At 39.6% G+C, this 16,728-nt stretch overlaps 1 non-coding gene across 1 annotated transcript; it reads left to right on the top strand.

Annotated features, from left to right (window-relative positions):
- Window positions 1-270: 270 nt before the first annotated feature.
- LOC111904919 (small nucleolar RNA R71) lies at window positions 271-377 on the top strand. Its single transcript, XR_002854675.1, has one exon. It is a non-coding gene; the product is annotated as a small nucleolar RNA R71 (small nucleolar RNA).
- The last annotated feature ends 16,351 nt before the right edge of the window (window positions 378-16,728 follow it).

A 16,728-nucleotide genomic window follows, 5' to 3' on the forward strand; every position in this document is an offset into this window, starting at 1 on the left:
CTATCCACCTTTGTGAGCCTATTTTCCATGGCATCGAGCTTTACCATTACTGTTGTTAGGACTTCATAAGCTCCATCTCCATTCGCTCTTCTTCTCATGATATCCTCTCCCCTTAGGTTGTGATACTCCCTTGAATGCTTGGCGAATTCTTCAATTAAAGCTTTGTTAGTAGTCAGATCCTTCTTTGTCATGGGCCCTTGATAGTCTAGTAGTTGGCGAGTACACACATTGACTCCATCATAAAATATCGAAATTTCTTGATGCACATTGAAGTCATGTTGAGGGAAATGTCGTAACAATCTCTTGTAACATTCCCAAGCTTCATATAGCGACTCCCCTTCTAATTGTTAAAATTTTTGGATATTTCTCTTAAGCTTTGCCACTTTTGAAGGAGGGGTAAAATGGTTGATGAACTTGGTCTTAAAATCAGCCCATGTCGTGATTGCTCCAAAGGGAAGTGATTGTAACCATTCTTTTGCTTCACCCTTCAATGTGACCGGTAAAATTCAAAGCATCACCGCATCTTTACTCACGTTATGTGCATGAAAATAATGTGAAATCTCCACCACCTCTTCTATATGCTCATAAGCGTCCTCATGCTCCTCCCATAAAAAGGTAGATCTTTTAGCATATTAAGAATGTGCTCCGGAATTTCAAACTTTGTCGTGGTTAGGATTTTTGGTGGATCAAGACCCCATCTGTTTTCATTCCTCATATGTCGCTTGTACTCTTCCATTGTCATGGTCGTGATCTCCCCCATATTTCCTACTAAAAAACTAAAAAAAACGCGTAAAACGAACAAAAAAATAACTAAACTAAAAATATAATGTAAGGAAACCATGACGTGGCCAAGATGCCCACGACGTGGTGACAAATCAAAAAGAAAAAAAATGCAGAAAAATAACTTGTTGCGGTTTTTACCCTACAAAAAGGATCGATTAATCTAAAGCAATTAAATTAACAACTAAAATAGTCGTTCCCTGGCAACGACGCCAAAAACTTGATGTGCACAAAATATACCTATCAACTTTTAAATTTATAACCTAAAAAACTTATACTAACTATGCACATATAGGCAGTGTACCTAGTCAGATTATAGTATAGCTTGGTAAGTCGGGTGTCGATCACAGGGAACGATATTTAATTAATAAAATAATTACTAAAAGTTAAACTAAAAAAACATCTAAAAGTGGGGGTTTTATCTAATTTTACAAGTTCAGAAAAACTTAAACACTCAACTAAAAATGATTATAATCAATATACTAAAACACTTTCGTTTAGTTTCGAATACACATTTTTCCTATGGTTAGTTCTTATTTATGGATTAATGAAGTTGGTTACCAAGTTATTGAAATTAGCAATTCAAGTTCAAATTTACTAATATTTTCACCAATTAATGAACTACCTTGTATGGTAATACACAAGCAAAACACAAAATTAGTTATTCGTTATAGAGGGCTATGTAAGATTTATCTAAGCAAACACAACTATGGTCATAATTATGTTCTCCAACACTGCTAAATTTGTTATTTTTATTACTTACTTAAGATTTAATCGATCCTAGCTCTAGTAATTTTATGGTCACTAAATCACTAGGTAATCAAGTTCATGTAATTTAATGGTCACTAAGCTACACTACACTTGAAATTAAGCAACAATGTTACAAACTTTAACATGCTAGGTAATGATAATAAAAAACATGTATAAACCAAGTTCTTATAATCCATAAAGTAAGAAACTAACTCATAGTTTTAGGTTTCATCTAACTAAACGAAAGCAAAGGTTTTTAGCCCATAATTACAACTGGAAAACACATAAACATAAGGGAAAATAGACTAATCATGATTAAACTAGGCAAACCGAATATCATATAATCATCAAGGCCCAAACTATGGCCCATCTACGACCCAGTTTTCCAAATTGGGCCCAAACCCTCATATGGGCCTTACCCTAAATCCCCTTAAATTATTCTAGTCCATTTGCTTGTTCTTGGATGGCCCATTAATAACCTAATTACCAAAGCCCAAAAGAAAGGCCCGAGTGAGATTAGGATTTTCACATGAAATGATGATTAGGGTTAAGTGTTTCTTACTTAACCCATTAGGAACTTAATCCATTAAGTCCAATATGCCTTAGGTTAATTTTCCAATGATTATTAATTAATATTTTAACCCTACTAAATAATTCCTGTGCGTGTCCTGATCAATCCCTAAAATTAGGGGTTTAATCCATTAGGGTTTTCCAAACCCTAATTAGGGTTTCGTACCCAATAATAGCCCATTAGTCAATTGGTTGGGCTTTTAGGTCACTTTGGGCCTCATTGGGCCCATTAGGGTTTTATTAGGTCAATTAGGGTTCTCTTGGGCCCATTATGGCCTCATTGAGCGCACTAGGGTTTCATGCATCGCAAACAAATCAAACACAACAAGGAAAGGAACACTGCCACCTGACACGGCGGCCGGTGGCCGCCGGATGCGGCTGCCACCACCTATTCCAATTTCTAATTACAGCTTACAACGTAAAAATCCAAAAATAAACATACACTAGGCTAAACTAAACACACACACACACACATACTGTAACACTCGTGTTTCTAGCCTAGGCATTTATATTGAGTTGATAGTCTAGGTTAACCTTTGTAACTCATTTTGAAGAAATGAAAAGGAGTTATGTGAATATTATGTGAATTATGTGTTTTATGCTTAATTATTAGGGCTTAATTAATTAAGAATAAAAATAAGCGTCAAAATTAAAGTGTGAGATAAGCCCGATATCTTTACATAAAGTTTTAGTGGTCGAAACAAGGATTTCGGGGATATAAAGAATACCAAAATCCGAGTTATAACGAAAAAGTTATGACCTGTCGAAGTTTCGCGACAAAACCGGCACGGTGCTGAATGTCGTAAAAAGTGAGTTTTTGATAAACTACTTTTTAGCCTTATTAATCTAAACGAAAGTTGTAGTATTCGTTAAACCGAGAAGTTCGATAAAAAGAACGCCCAAATCTGACTTCGTATGAGGAAGTTATGATTTTTCGAAGTTTCAGCGTAGCAGTAGACAGCTAAAAAACTCGAATTTTAGATCGAGCGATTTTTAGCCGATACAACCTAAACGAGAATTCAAGGTCTCGTCATTAGGAGCACAACGGTAAAAAGTCTGACGAAAACGGACGTCGGATGAAGAAGTTATGAATTTTTAACGGATTTCCTGTCCCGGTCTGTTAAAAATAATAATATAAAATTTAAAGTCAAAATTAGCCGACAAAGTCTAAACGGAAGTTCTAGATCTTAATTTTAGCTACGCGTGCATATAAAGAACGTCAAAAACGGAGCTCGTATGCGAAAGTTATGAATTTTAGAAGATTTTGGCACAAAATTCGAGAAATTTCGCATAAATAGGCTTCACCCGGAAGTGCCACGTGTCCTCGCTTCGCATGTGCCACGTATCCGGAACCTGCTGAGTCACCGAAGCCACCTGGCGAGGCGTGTCATTTCCTTCCGAGTCCGAGCTGCGGTCCAATCCGCTGACTACACGTAGAAGCCTCGGTGGCGAGCCTCGCATCCGACGCGTGTGTAGTGACTCATGAGTCCGAACCCTCGCAGGCGCCACGAACCCCCTACTTCGGACCCTAGACCTCGGTCCAATCACAAGCCGCCAGAGAGCCCTTCGCACGCGCAACCCTCATGCGAGCCTCCCCCTCTGCGAGCCTTCTCAGCCGTCGGATCAGAAGACTTCTGACCGTCCGATCAGAAGCTTCCCCCTATAAATAGGAGGGTGCGAGACCTCCCGGGTATTTTTGGAATTTTGCCATATTTAGCCCCTAAACCCATATTTTCTTCATATTAACATCCCGCAAAGCCCCGGTATCAATTGTAAAGCCCGGAATACCCCACGAAGTGCCCGAGAAGCCCGGAAAATTTATCTTTTCGGTTTCGAAGCCCGACTTTTACAAAGCCCGGTTTCTCAACAAAACTCCCGGTTTTATTAGAAACGATCGTTTTAGGAAACGAATTGCTGCCCGATTATCATCAAATCATGTGAGTGTATAGTCACTTTCATTTTACACATAGATATGAAGTATTTACCTTATAATACGTGCTATGTGTAAATATATTAATTATTTATTTGAGGTGATTGTTGTGTTGATGTTTTATACAAGTTTTAAACTGTATAAGTATTTTTATCTACAAATATGTTGGGTAGAACATGGGTAGATTGTGATGTGTGATAAAATAAAATTGATGAGAGGCCTCGATGTGTTTTGAGATCCAGTCATCTAGCGGAGTTTGGATGACGACCACGGACTTTCTAGACAGTCCAGTGGGAAACATTAGCAGGTCCGCAACCTGTAGGTGTTAATGAACTAAGAGTGTTCATTCGATATACTCCATCCCCCTCATGGTTGCCTTTAGGACATGTATGGCTGAGGAAACCCCTTAGCAGTTGTGTCCATCCCGATGATATTCTTTAGGCTAGGTCCCTTGTGACAAGTGTTTAGGGACATAAAGTGAGGATAACGGGAATGGGTAATCAGGGTTATTGTTGATTGATGAACTTAGTAAGTTTATTATTATTGTGGGTTGAAAACCCTATATGCTCACCAGGCTCCCAAGCCTGACCCACTCAGCTTTTTATGTTACAGGTAGTGGACCCCGAGCATAGTCGGAGGACAACGAGAGATTTTTGGATTATAGGCCAGTAGTTGTAAATAACTGTTGAAAGGCTTATAATGTCTTGTTTATGTTTTTGGATCTGTATCGGAACATGACATCCCGAGGTTTTGATATATATATATGGAAAACATATACCTTCTTAATGAAGGGTTTTGATAAACTTTTATCATATTTTGTTTGGGGACCAATTCCGCAACATCTTTTAAAAAGATTTCTCTGATTTTATTTTAAAAAGAATAAATTAAATCGGTCTTTTCTGGCCGACAAATTAGGGGATGTCACAGTTGGTATCAGAGCATTAGTTTAAGCGAACTAAGAAATTGTAGAATTTCTAAGACTTGAACTTAGAATGCTAAGTGATGATTGTGAGATGAGTGTCTACCATATTTTAGACACGAGCACTAGTTTATTTTAGGGAAGATGCCTAAAATGCCCTTATGTGCTAAATGCTATGTGTTTGCCATGTGTGCCATTATTTGTTCGGATCTATGGTCTGTTGCCGGCCGGATCTGGAAACCTTATGTGTGTAGGATTCTAAGCGTATGATTACGAGATTAGAACTAACACGTAAACGTTTCGGAGTGATAAGGGAATTGACATGTCTAACAAGGATAAAGACCTAAATTCGCCTTATTCGTTATATAGATTGTAATGGCCATAACTCGTAGTGGAGCTGCAAATGCAAACGGAAACCGGGATCAACAGCCTCAACCTCAAGTAGTTGAGCAAGTACCTATTGTAGGAGCTGCACCTGAGCCAATGACGATGGCTGGGGTACAAGCAATGATGCAAATGATGTTAGATCGCCAAATGGAGGAGACAAGGCGATTACTACAACAACATAGGGAAGAGACTATGATGCCTGTTGAACAGCCCGTATTGAATGAAGGGCAATCAGTAGGAGGGAACTACAGTGGGACTCTTGGTCAAGCCAACCCACCGATAGTTAGACAAAACAACCAGGATGGAGGAGTTGATGGACGCGGATGCAAATACAAAGATTTCATGGCATCCAAACCGCTGTGTCTATCTGGGAGTCCGACACCGGTGGAAGTCATGAATTGGATCTCCGAAATGGAGACGATGTTTGAAAGTTGCGAGTGCAGCAACAAACAAAAGACCGCACTTGCAATTCCTCTGTTAAAGCCTGGTGTGTTGAGCTGGTGGAAGTTACTAGCTGATTCGATGCCCAAGGGTGAAGCTAGTAAGATGTCTTGGGAAGAATTTGTGGTCCAACTGAAATTGCAGTACTGCTCTGAGCAGGATCTTCTGGAAATCAACAATGAGTTTCAGAATTTAAAGAAAGGAAAGATGAGCGTTACTGAATACGCTGCTAGTTTTATGGAAAAGATGAAGCTAGTTCCTCATCTAGTTCCAACTGAACTCTCTAAGGTCAACAAGTTTTCCCTCGGATTACTAGCAGACTTTGGTCCGATGGTTAAGCAAGCAACCACTTTGAAAGCCGCCATATGGGCTGCTAAGAATGTCGAGGTTCAGATCAAGGAGAAGGGTCTGGAGAGGGCAGAAGTTGGTGAAAAGAGAAAATTTGAAGGAACTCCGGGTTCCAACAAGAAAAGCAAATTTTCTAAGTCCAAGAAGTTTGGAGGAGGAGGAGGTGAAGTGAAATGGTGTGAGAAGTTCAAGAGAAAGCACTCTGGGAGATGTAGTGAGGAGGTGACTTGCTTCAAATGTGGAAAGACTGGACATTATGCCAACGTGTGTCCGTCCGACAAGAGGGTATGTTTTGAGTGCCATGAAGTAGGGCATGTTTTTAAAGACTGTCCAAAGATGAAGGATGCCGCAAAGCCCAATCTACCACCAAAGCCGAAGGCGAGAGCCTTTCAGATGACACTTGAAGCTGCAAAAGAAGAAGTCGATGTCGCTTCAGGTACCTTTCTCGTAAACGAATTGCCTGCCCAAATTTTGTTTGATTCTGGAGCCAATTACTCCTTTATATCGCATGAATTTGATAGAAAGCTAGCTTTGCCTGTAGATAGGCTAGTTAATGCCTTATTAGTCGAGATTGCTAGTGGCAAGTTTGTACCTGTTAGCCATCGTATGAAAAACATCCTCATTGACTTGGATGGGAATAAGTTCCAAGAGGAATTATTGCCTATCGAGTTAAATGGATTCGACATAGTTTTAGGAATGGATTGGCTTAGCGCCAATGATGCAGAAATACTATGTAGAAAGAAGATAGTAAAAGTAAACCCGCCAGGGAAAGAGTCGTTTATGGTGTACGGAGACAAATGCAGAATAAACTCTGGAATCATTTCCCTAATGAAAGCCAGAAAGTGTTTGACCAAGGGATGTACATCATATCTAGCGTTCGTGATCGATGCCAAGATAGAAAAGAAGGAGGTGCAGAATATTCCGGTGGTGTGCGATTATCCGGAAGTCTTTCCCGAAGATCTTCCCGGATTGCCCCCTGATCGACAAGTAGAAATTTGTATCGACTTGTTACCAGGAACGACGCCGATAGCGAAAGCACCTTATCGATTAGCGCCAACCGAAATGAAAGAACTTATGACACAACTTCAGGAGTTATTGGACAAAGGTTTCATTCGACCTAGTTCATCACCCTGGGGAGCCCCTGTGTTATTTGTAAAGAAGAAAGACGGAAGCATGAGAATGTGCATCGATTACAGAGAGCTGAACAAAGTGACGATAAAGAACAAGTACCCATTGCCAAGGATCGATGACTTGTTCGACCAGTTGCAGGGTTTGAGCTATTTCTCGAAGATCGATCTTAGGTCAGGATACCATCAACTAAAGGTGAGAGAGCAGGATATCGAAAAGACTGCTTTTAGAACGAGATATGGACACTATGAATTTTTAGTTATGTCGTTCGGACTAACCAATGCCCCAGCAGCTTTCATGGATTTGATGAATAGGGTTTGTAAACCATTCTTAGATAAATCCGTGATAGTATTCATAGATGATATCTTGATTTATTCGAAAAGCAAGCAGGAGCATGAAAAGCATCTGCGTGAAGTGCTAGAAGTCCTGAAAAAGGAGAAGCTGTATGCAAAGTTCTCCAAGTGTGAATTTTGGATTCAAGAAGTCCAATTTTTAGGTCATGTGGTTAACCAAGAAGGAATAATGGTTGACCCAGCAAAGATTGAAGCTGTAATGAAGTGGGAACAACCAAAAAGTCCTACGGAGATTCGAAGCTTTTTAGGATTAGCTGGATATTACCGAAGGTTTATCCAAGGCTTTTCTTCGATTGCTACTCCATTAACAGCTTTGACCCACAAAGGAGCCACTTATGCTTGGAATGAGAAGCATAAGGAAGCCTTTGAGAAGTTGAAGAAGAGATTGTATGAAGCACCGATTCTTTCATTTCCTGAAGGAGTTGATGAATTTGCAGTTTATAGCGATGCATCCGGAGTTGGGTTAGGTTGTGTTCTGACCCAAAGGGATAAAGTGATCGCGTATGCATCGAGGCAATTGAAGGAACATGAAAAGAACTACCCCACTCATGATTTGGAGTTGGCAGCGGTAGTATTTGCCTTGAAGATATGGAGGCATTATCTTTATGGCACCAAGTGTAAACTTTTCACTGATCATAAGAGTCTCCAATATCTCTTTAATCAGAAGGAATTGAATATGAGGCAACGACGCTGGCTAGAGTTACTCAAGGACTACGACTGTGAGATACTTTACCACCCTGGTAAAGCAAATGTTGTTGCCGATGCTCTCAATCGGAAGGTAAACCTTGAAAAGAAAAGGCCAAGAGCGTTGAGAATTGAAGTTGTCTCGACAATTGTGGAAAGTATAAAGAAAGCTCAAGAGGAAGCTTTAGAGAAAAATGACCGAAAGGAAGAACGTTTAGGAAAAACGTTAGTGTTCGGTACAAACAACCAAGGGTTGAAGGTATTTCAAGATAGAATTTGGGTACCTAAGACAGGCGGAATAAGAGATCTTCTGATGGAAGAAGCTCACAAGACCATGTACTCGATTCATCCCGGCAGTACGAAAATGTATAGGGATCTAAAACCCTATTATTGGTGGCCGACGATGAAGCTCGATGTTGCTAAGTATGTGGCCGAGTGTGTAACTTGTGCTAGGGTTAAGGCACAACATCAGAAACCGTATGGGAGTTTAGAACCTTTACCCGTACCCATGGGTAAATGGGAAGACATCACCATGGATTTTGTGACTAAACTGCCCAGAACAAGGAACGGTCACGACATGATTTGGGTGGTCGTTGATCGCTTCACTAAGAGTGCGCATTTCATAGCAGCCAAAGAGAAGTGGTCTATGGATAAACTTGCGAATTCTTATGTGAAGGAAATTGTGAGGCTTCACGGTGTTCCGTTAACGATTGTGTCCGATCGTGACAGCCGTTTTACCTCAAGGTTTTGGAGGAGTCTACAAGAGGAATTGGGTACCAAGTTGTGTTTGAGTACAGCTTACCATCCGCAAACCGATGGTCAGAGCGAGCGAATGATTCAAACATTGGAGGATATGCTGAGAGCATGTACCCTAGAATTCCAAGGTAACTGGGATGAACACTTACCTTTAGTAGAATTCTCCTATAATAATAGTTTCCACTCAAGCATTAAGATGGCACCTTATCACGCTTTGTATGGGGAGAAGTGTCGAACGCCATCATGTTGGCTGGAATCTGGGGAAAAGCAGTTTATAGGACCTGAAATAGTCCATGAGACTGCTAAAAAGTTGAAAGTGATAAGGGAAAGGATGTTAGCTGCTCAAGATCGACAAAAGAGTTATGCTGACAAGAAAAGACAACCGATATCCTTCGATGTTGGAGATTCGGTTTTACTTAAAGTCTCGCCGTGGAAGGGACTTATAAGATTTGGTAAGAGAGGGAAGTTGAGTCCAAGGTTTATTGGACCATTTAAAGTTCTTCAGAGAATCGGGAATCAAGCTTACAAGCTAGAGTTACCGGAAGAACTAGAGGGTATTCATAACACCTTTCATGTGTGTTATTTGAGAAAGTTCACAGGAGATGTGCCCAACATAATTCCGATTTCTGAGTTAAGGTTGGATGAAAACAAGAGGTTGATCGAAGAACATGAGGCAATCGTTGACCGTAAGACTATGAAGTTACGACGCAAGATGGTCGACTTAGTGCTTGTGCGCTGGAAACATACGAATGGACCAAATCTCACTTGGGAAACGGAGAGTGACATGATGAGTCGCTAACCGCAGTTGTTTGGTGATATGTGATTCCGGGGACGGAATCATCCTAAGGGGAGAGAATTGTAACACTCGTGTTTCTAGCCTAGGCATTTATATTGAGTTGATAGTCTAGGTTAACCTTTGTAACTCATTTTGAAGAAATGAAAAGGAGTTATGTGAATATTATGTGAATTATGTGTTTTATGCTTAATTATTAGGGCTTAATTAATTAAGAATAAAAATAAGCGTCAAAATTAAAGTGTGAGATAAGCCTGATATCTTTACATAAAGTTGTAGTGGTCGAAACAAGGATTTCGGGGATATAAAGAATACCAAAATCCGAGTTATAACGAAGAAGTTATGACCTGTCGAAGTTTCGCGACAAAACCGGCACGGTGCTGAATGTCGTAAAAAGTGAGTTTTTGATAAACTACTTTTTAGCCTTAGTAATCTAAACGAAAGTTGTAGTATTCGTTAAACCGAGAAGTTCGATAAAAAGAACGCCCAAATCTGACTTCGTATGAGGAAGTTATGATTTTTCGAAGTTTCAGCGTAGCAGTAGACAGCTAAAAAACTCGAATTTTAGATCGAGCGATTTTTAGCCGATACAACCTAAACGAGAATTGAAGGTCTCGTCATTAGGAGCACAACGGTAAAAAGTCTGACGAAAACGGACGTCGGATGAAGAAGTTATGAATTTTTAACGGATTTCCTGTCCCGGTCTGTTAAAAATAATAATATAAAATTTAACGTCAAAATTAGCCGACGAAGTCTAAACGGAAGTTCTAGATCTTAATTTTAGCTACGCGTGCATATAAAGAACGTCAAAAATGGAGCTCGTATGCGAAAGTTATGAATTTTAGAAGATTTTGGCACAAAATTCGAGAAATTTCGCATAAATAGGCTTCACCCGGAAGTGCCACGTGTCCTCGCTTCGCATGTGCCACGTATCCGGAACCTGCTGAGTCACCGAAGCCACCTGGCGAGGCGTGTCATTTCCTTCCGAGTCCGAGCTGCGGTCCAATCCGCTGACTACATGTAGAAGCCTCGGTGGCGAGCCTCGCATCCGACGCGTGTGTAGTGACTCATGAGTCCGAACCCTCGCAGGCGCCACGAACCCCCTACTTCGGACCCTAGACCTCGGTCCAATCACAAGCCGCCAGAGAGCCCTTCGCACGCACAACCCTCATGCGAGCCTCCCCCTCTGCGAGCCTTCTCAGCCGTCGGATCAGAAGACTTCTGACCGTCCGATCAGAAGCTTCCCCCTATAAATAGGAGGGTGCGAGACCTCCCGGGTATTTTTGGAATTTTGCCATATTTAGCCCCTAAACCCATATTTTCTTCATATTAACATCCCGCAAAGCCCCGGTATCAATTGTAAAGCCCGGAATACCCCACGAAGTGCCCGAGAAGCCCGGAAAATTTATCTTTTCGGTTTCGAAGCCCGACTTTTACAAAGTCCGGTTTCTCAATAAAACTCCCGGTTTTATTAGAAACGATCGTTTTAGGAAACGAATTGCTGCCCGATTATCATCAAATCATGTGAGTGTATAGTCACTTTCATTTTACACATAGATATGAAGTATTTACCTTATAATACGTGCTATGTGTAAATATATTAATTATTTATTTGAGGTGATTGTTGTGTTGATGTTTTATACAAGTTTTAAACTGTATAAGTATTTTTATCTACAAATATGTTCAGTAGAACATGGGTAGATTGTGATGTGTGATAAAATAAAATTGATGAGAGGCCTCGATGTGTTTTGAGATCCAGTCATCTAGCGGAGTTTGGATGACGACCACGGACTTTCTAGACAGTCCAGTGGGAAACATTAACAGGTCCGCAACCTGTAGGTGTTAATGAACTAAGAGTGTTCATTCGCTGTACTCCATCCCCCTCATGGTTGCCTTTAGGACATGTATGGCTGAGGAAACCCCTTAGCAGTAGTGTCCATCCCGATGATATTCTTTAGGCTAGGTCCCTTGTGACAAGTGTTTAGGGACATAAAGTGAGGATAACGGAAATGGGTAATCAGGATTATTGTTGATTGATGAACTTAGTAAGTTTATTATTATTGTGGGTTGAAAACCCTATATGCTCACCAGGCTCCCAAGCCTGACCCACTCAGCTTTTTATGTTACAGGTAGTGGACCCCGAGCATAGTCGGAGGACAACGAGAGATTTTTGGATTATAGGCCAGTAGTTGTAAATAACTGTTGAAAGGCTTATAATGTCTTGTTTATGTTTTTGGATCTGTATCGGAACATGACATCCCGAGGTTTTGATATATATATATGGAAAACATATACCTTCTTAATGAAGGGTTTTGATAAACTTTTATCATATTTTGTTTGGGGACCAATTCCGCAACATCTTTTAAAAAGATTTCTCTGATTTTATTTTAAAAAGAATAAATTAAATCGGTCTTTTCTGGCCGAGAAATTAGGGGATGTCACACATACAGACACGCATACAGCCACCACCACACGACGGCTGGTGGTGGCAGAACAGAAACGTGGTGATAACCACCATGGTTTGCAGCCATGGTGGTTTTTCCATGGTTTGCGGCCAAAAGGGCACAACCAACCTCGTGAAGCAACACCCAAAATGCATATAACAAGATCTGGCCACACAAACACACCCATCAGCAACCTGGAGGCGACAAGCGGTGGTAGATGGTGGCAGGAAAGCGGCAACAACAGCGTCATCTGCGACAGCCACCATGGCCGGCAGCCATGGTGGTTTTTCCTTGGATTTTTCTGGCCAGACGAACACATATACACGCCTCAGCTGACAAACTCGAACCCAACTGTTCTTCACGGTGGCTTGCAGCGGTAGCTAACGGGGAGAAGCGAAGGAGGTGGCGGCGTAGCAGCAGCGAACGACTGCAGCAAATTTATGGCGACATAATGGATACTACGGTGCTCGTACGGTCGTTTGTGACCCCGATAGCGGGGTGGTGGGTGGCAAGGACGGTGACCGACTCGTGGCGATGTAATGGTGGCTGAAGGAGCTCTCGCATGGTGGTGGCGGCTGGGGAAAAATGGGAGGTATAAGGTGGGTTGCGGTTGATGTAAAGGAATTAGGTTTAGGGCTACGAGGCAATGCAACAGTTTATACCACTCCCTTCAAAACTCTTATCCATATTGACAAAACCCGCCCCTCCTTCTCCTTTCCTTTCATATTAAACCCTAAAATTACAATTTAACCCCTGACTCCTTAAAATCCTTTCAACTTTGATCCAATATTTACCAAATAACCCCCATCTCTCATAATTCATGACAATTTAGGTACAATATTTTCCAAATACACCCTAACCTCTGAAATCCTTTTCAAACAAATCCCGAAATTACATTTTAACCCCCGAGACTCTAAATCATGACATTTGGCTTCCTGAAACCAACACCCCGTTAATTATTATTTGATTTTGTCTATAACAACATAAAATAATAATAATAAAATTACTTCTCGGGGCTCCGGGTTTATTATTTAATTATTATATTTTAAATGGGATGTTACAAATATCTTCATCACCATTTATGTCACTGTTCTTATTGACCAGGTAATAAGATTCTTATATCTTTTTTATTGGTAAACCATGAGACGATCTTCCTCTTTATTTCTAATCACGGATAATCATATTCTTATATCCTTTTTGGCAAAATTTTGGTATGCGATTTGGTAATGGTGTTAAGGGCGTTTTTTTATTTTAATCCATTTGATGTTGGTCAATTTAATTTTTAATTTCATTAGTGATGTTCTATAAGGCATGATGATTTAGGGTGTGCCCTAAAGGCGTTCGATGAAATGTGTTGGAGAAAAGTTAAATGGTAAAAGTTGCAGTATTACAAGTTCACAACTTTACATTTTATTGCTAAGTATTTGGGCCTATTCCATGTAACATTCATGTTTGTGGAATCAGTGTGAATGCATTTTATCTAATTTTTTGTATGAAGACAAAAATGCTATCATAGAACCTTTTATCATCTTATAGTTTATGTAAATCAAATTTAAAGTCAGTTATGATACAATGTTTTATGAGTTTGTGGTAAGGTTTTTTTAGACCATGGATTTTAGCCCTTCTTATTTTAGTTTTGTTAAAATTGGAACGGTTTTGTGTGTTTCAATTGGCAATCATCCTAATATATAATATGGTATAATAGCAAAAAGAAAAAATGAAATAAGTATTAAGGAATAAATTTTTCTTTTTAAATCGTCATATATGTAATTATGATTTACCTCATTTAATAAATTTATCATGCGGTGGCTACCTCCTGTTTTGAGTGATTTAATTTAAAAGTTTTCTTATTCAATATGCAAATGCGAAGTTGGTTAGTGTGTGCATAGGACCTCTTGGTTCTTCATTTACTGTAAGACCTGTGTACCCTTTCGGTTAAATGTTAAAAATTAGAACCTACTTTCATTTATTTGTCTATTATAACAAATAAATTTACATTGTTATTGTACTCTTGTTTCAGTTTATCACATCATCATTTGGGCACCCACAAAATGCAATGAATGTGTCTTCTCAGTTACAAATGTGTACACCTGTTGCCTCCATGGGAGGACAACATATGTTGACACCTGCAACCTGTGACTATTGCTTCTTAAAATTAGGTATATATTATATACAAATAAATATTTCTGTAACATTCGGAATTCCAGGTATCATATTTTTATTATTTATTTTTTTCAAGAAGAGGGACTCGACGAGTTGACGCCTAGACTCGTCGAGTAGGATCACGATTTGCTGACTGGATTTAATGAAGGGACTCGACGAGTCGGGGAGTCGACTCGACGAGTCCACGCTGTGGCCAGAAACCTTAAATCCTCGGGCCTGTGCCCTATTTAAAGGGTCTTATGGCCCTTATTTGCGACCACTTTCACCCTTGAGAGCACCAGAGAACCAGAGAGCATAGTGAGAGAGAGAGAGAGAGAGAGAGAGAGAGGAAGCCATTTTCATCATCCTTAGTGTAATTTTGCAAGAAAGAAGGAAGGAGGGCAAGCTAGACGGGTTAAGGAGCTCAGATCTGCTACCATTTTATCAGAAGAGGCTACTAGAGGTATAGATCTATGCTCAAATCTCGTGTTTATGGTGATCTACTTGAATCTAGGGTTTTCTTACTCCTTCTTTAGATTGGATTCGAAGCTTATGAGGTCCCAAGGTGGAATAACTCTTAGATCTGGATCTTAAGGGGTTCAGAAAGTCCCAACCATCCTGCTTTATGTTGTTCCATTGTAGATATAGACCTAGGTAGCCATTTTAGAAGCTATTTCACAAAAGGAAGCATTATGGACATTGCATGAGTGTAAAGATCAGACCTTTCGTTTCTTGAAATTATCTTTTGAGAATCTGGGCAAGGCGAAGACATGCTTGTACACATCGTCCAGTGGTCCTTATGTTTTGAGAGGTACTATGATTTTGACACTCTAATTTTTTGATATGATTGTGATAAACAATGTTTTTGTGTCTTATGTTTTATGGAAAAATTGTTTAATTTTTTTTTAAAACGGAAAAATTTTACTATGTTTTTGGGACGTTACACGATCGAAGTTTCACGTTTTGGTCTACATGGTCCCTAAACTTTTTTTAGGCTTTATGGAGGTATAACGTTGATGTCTACCTTCTTTTTTGGTTAATGCTACCTAATAGTATAACATGATTCATAAGCCATATAAACACTTTCAGCTGATGTGACTTCATTCATATCCAATTGAAAGTCAAAGAAATAATTTTGACCAAGTGTTTGAATGATTGACTAAATACAGATTAACCCACCATCAATATCATTTAATTGGATCAAAGCACCACTAATTCAAACAGTGAGGTTTGTTTGTTATCGACACTTTTAATTTGACGATGGTTGATGAATTCGTTATCAGAATTGTGAGAATTGAAGTTGGTGCATCTCAAAATAAATCGAATCAGTGAAATTTCATTCAATCTTAATGATGTAAAGTAATTGTAATGTACATATGCTCCTACTAATACCAAATACCTCTTGATGCTTTGTAAATGTTGTCAAGGAAGATTGATTGATTCTTTTGAATGGTCAAATGAAAAAGTCAAAATTGACATTCCAAGTTTATAAATTCATATTCTTTTTACTTGCCAGATCAATTCAAGTGTCGGTCAAAATTGTTAAGTAATGTTAGTTCGAAGTTGATAAAACATGTGAGATTTATATTTGATAAACATGTTAGATTCAGATGTGATAAAATACCTTCTTGTTTGGAAATTCTTTCGGGTGATGAATCGGAATGATTGGGAATAACTAGCAGAAGCCCCAAAAATCATGAATTTGGGGGAATAACTAGGAGAAGCCCCAAAAATCAAGATTTTAAGTGTACATAGGGAGATTGATATGATAAAACCGGATTTGATGCTCCGATTGTTTTAGTCACCAGATCAGTAGTTGATGCTCCGGACGGCAAACTTGTCGGAGGTGGAGATGTTGATAAGCATCGTACTGGGTCTTACACACCAGAGATCGAAGCCCAGAAAGTCGCAAGTTTGGTATTGTTGACCGATTAACCTGAAAGGGAATCAAACATTATTTAGGTTTTGACCACAATATGAAAGTTGGCAATTTGGTTGTGCATTCATGTCTTGATTGATGCTTTCGTCTCCATTTGTTGGAGCCTATACCCACCACAAACACAAAATACATACACTTGCCCCATCTGATGTATTTAGTTAATGGAGAAAAGAAAAGGGGAAGAGGAAGATGAGAAATTAACGTAGATGGAAGGAGAAGAGGGTGAAATGAAGTGTTGTCTATATGACATATTAATTTAGTAATATGACTGGGGGTAACCGGTTTACTCATTCATTTGGTCCAAAGTGACTATTTAGAATCGGCAAAATCAATCTTATACTCCCTTAAAGCAAGAAAAATAGTT

Source organism: Lactuca sativa, chromosome 5 (assembly GCF_002870075.4).
Source record: "Lactuca sativa cultivar Salinas chromosome 5, Lsat_Salinas_v11, whole genome shotgun sequence".
NCBI classification, from domain to species: Eukaryota; Viridiplantae; Streptophyta; class Magnoliopsida; order Asterales; family Asteraceae; genus Lactuca; species Lactuca sativa.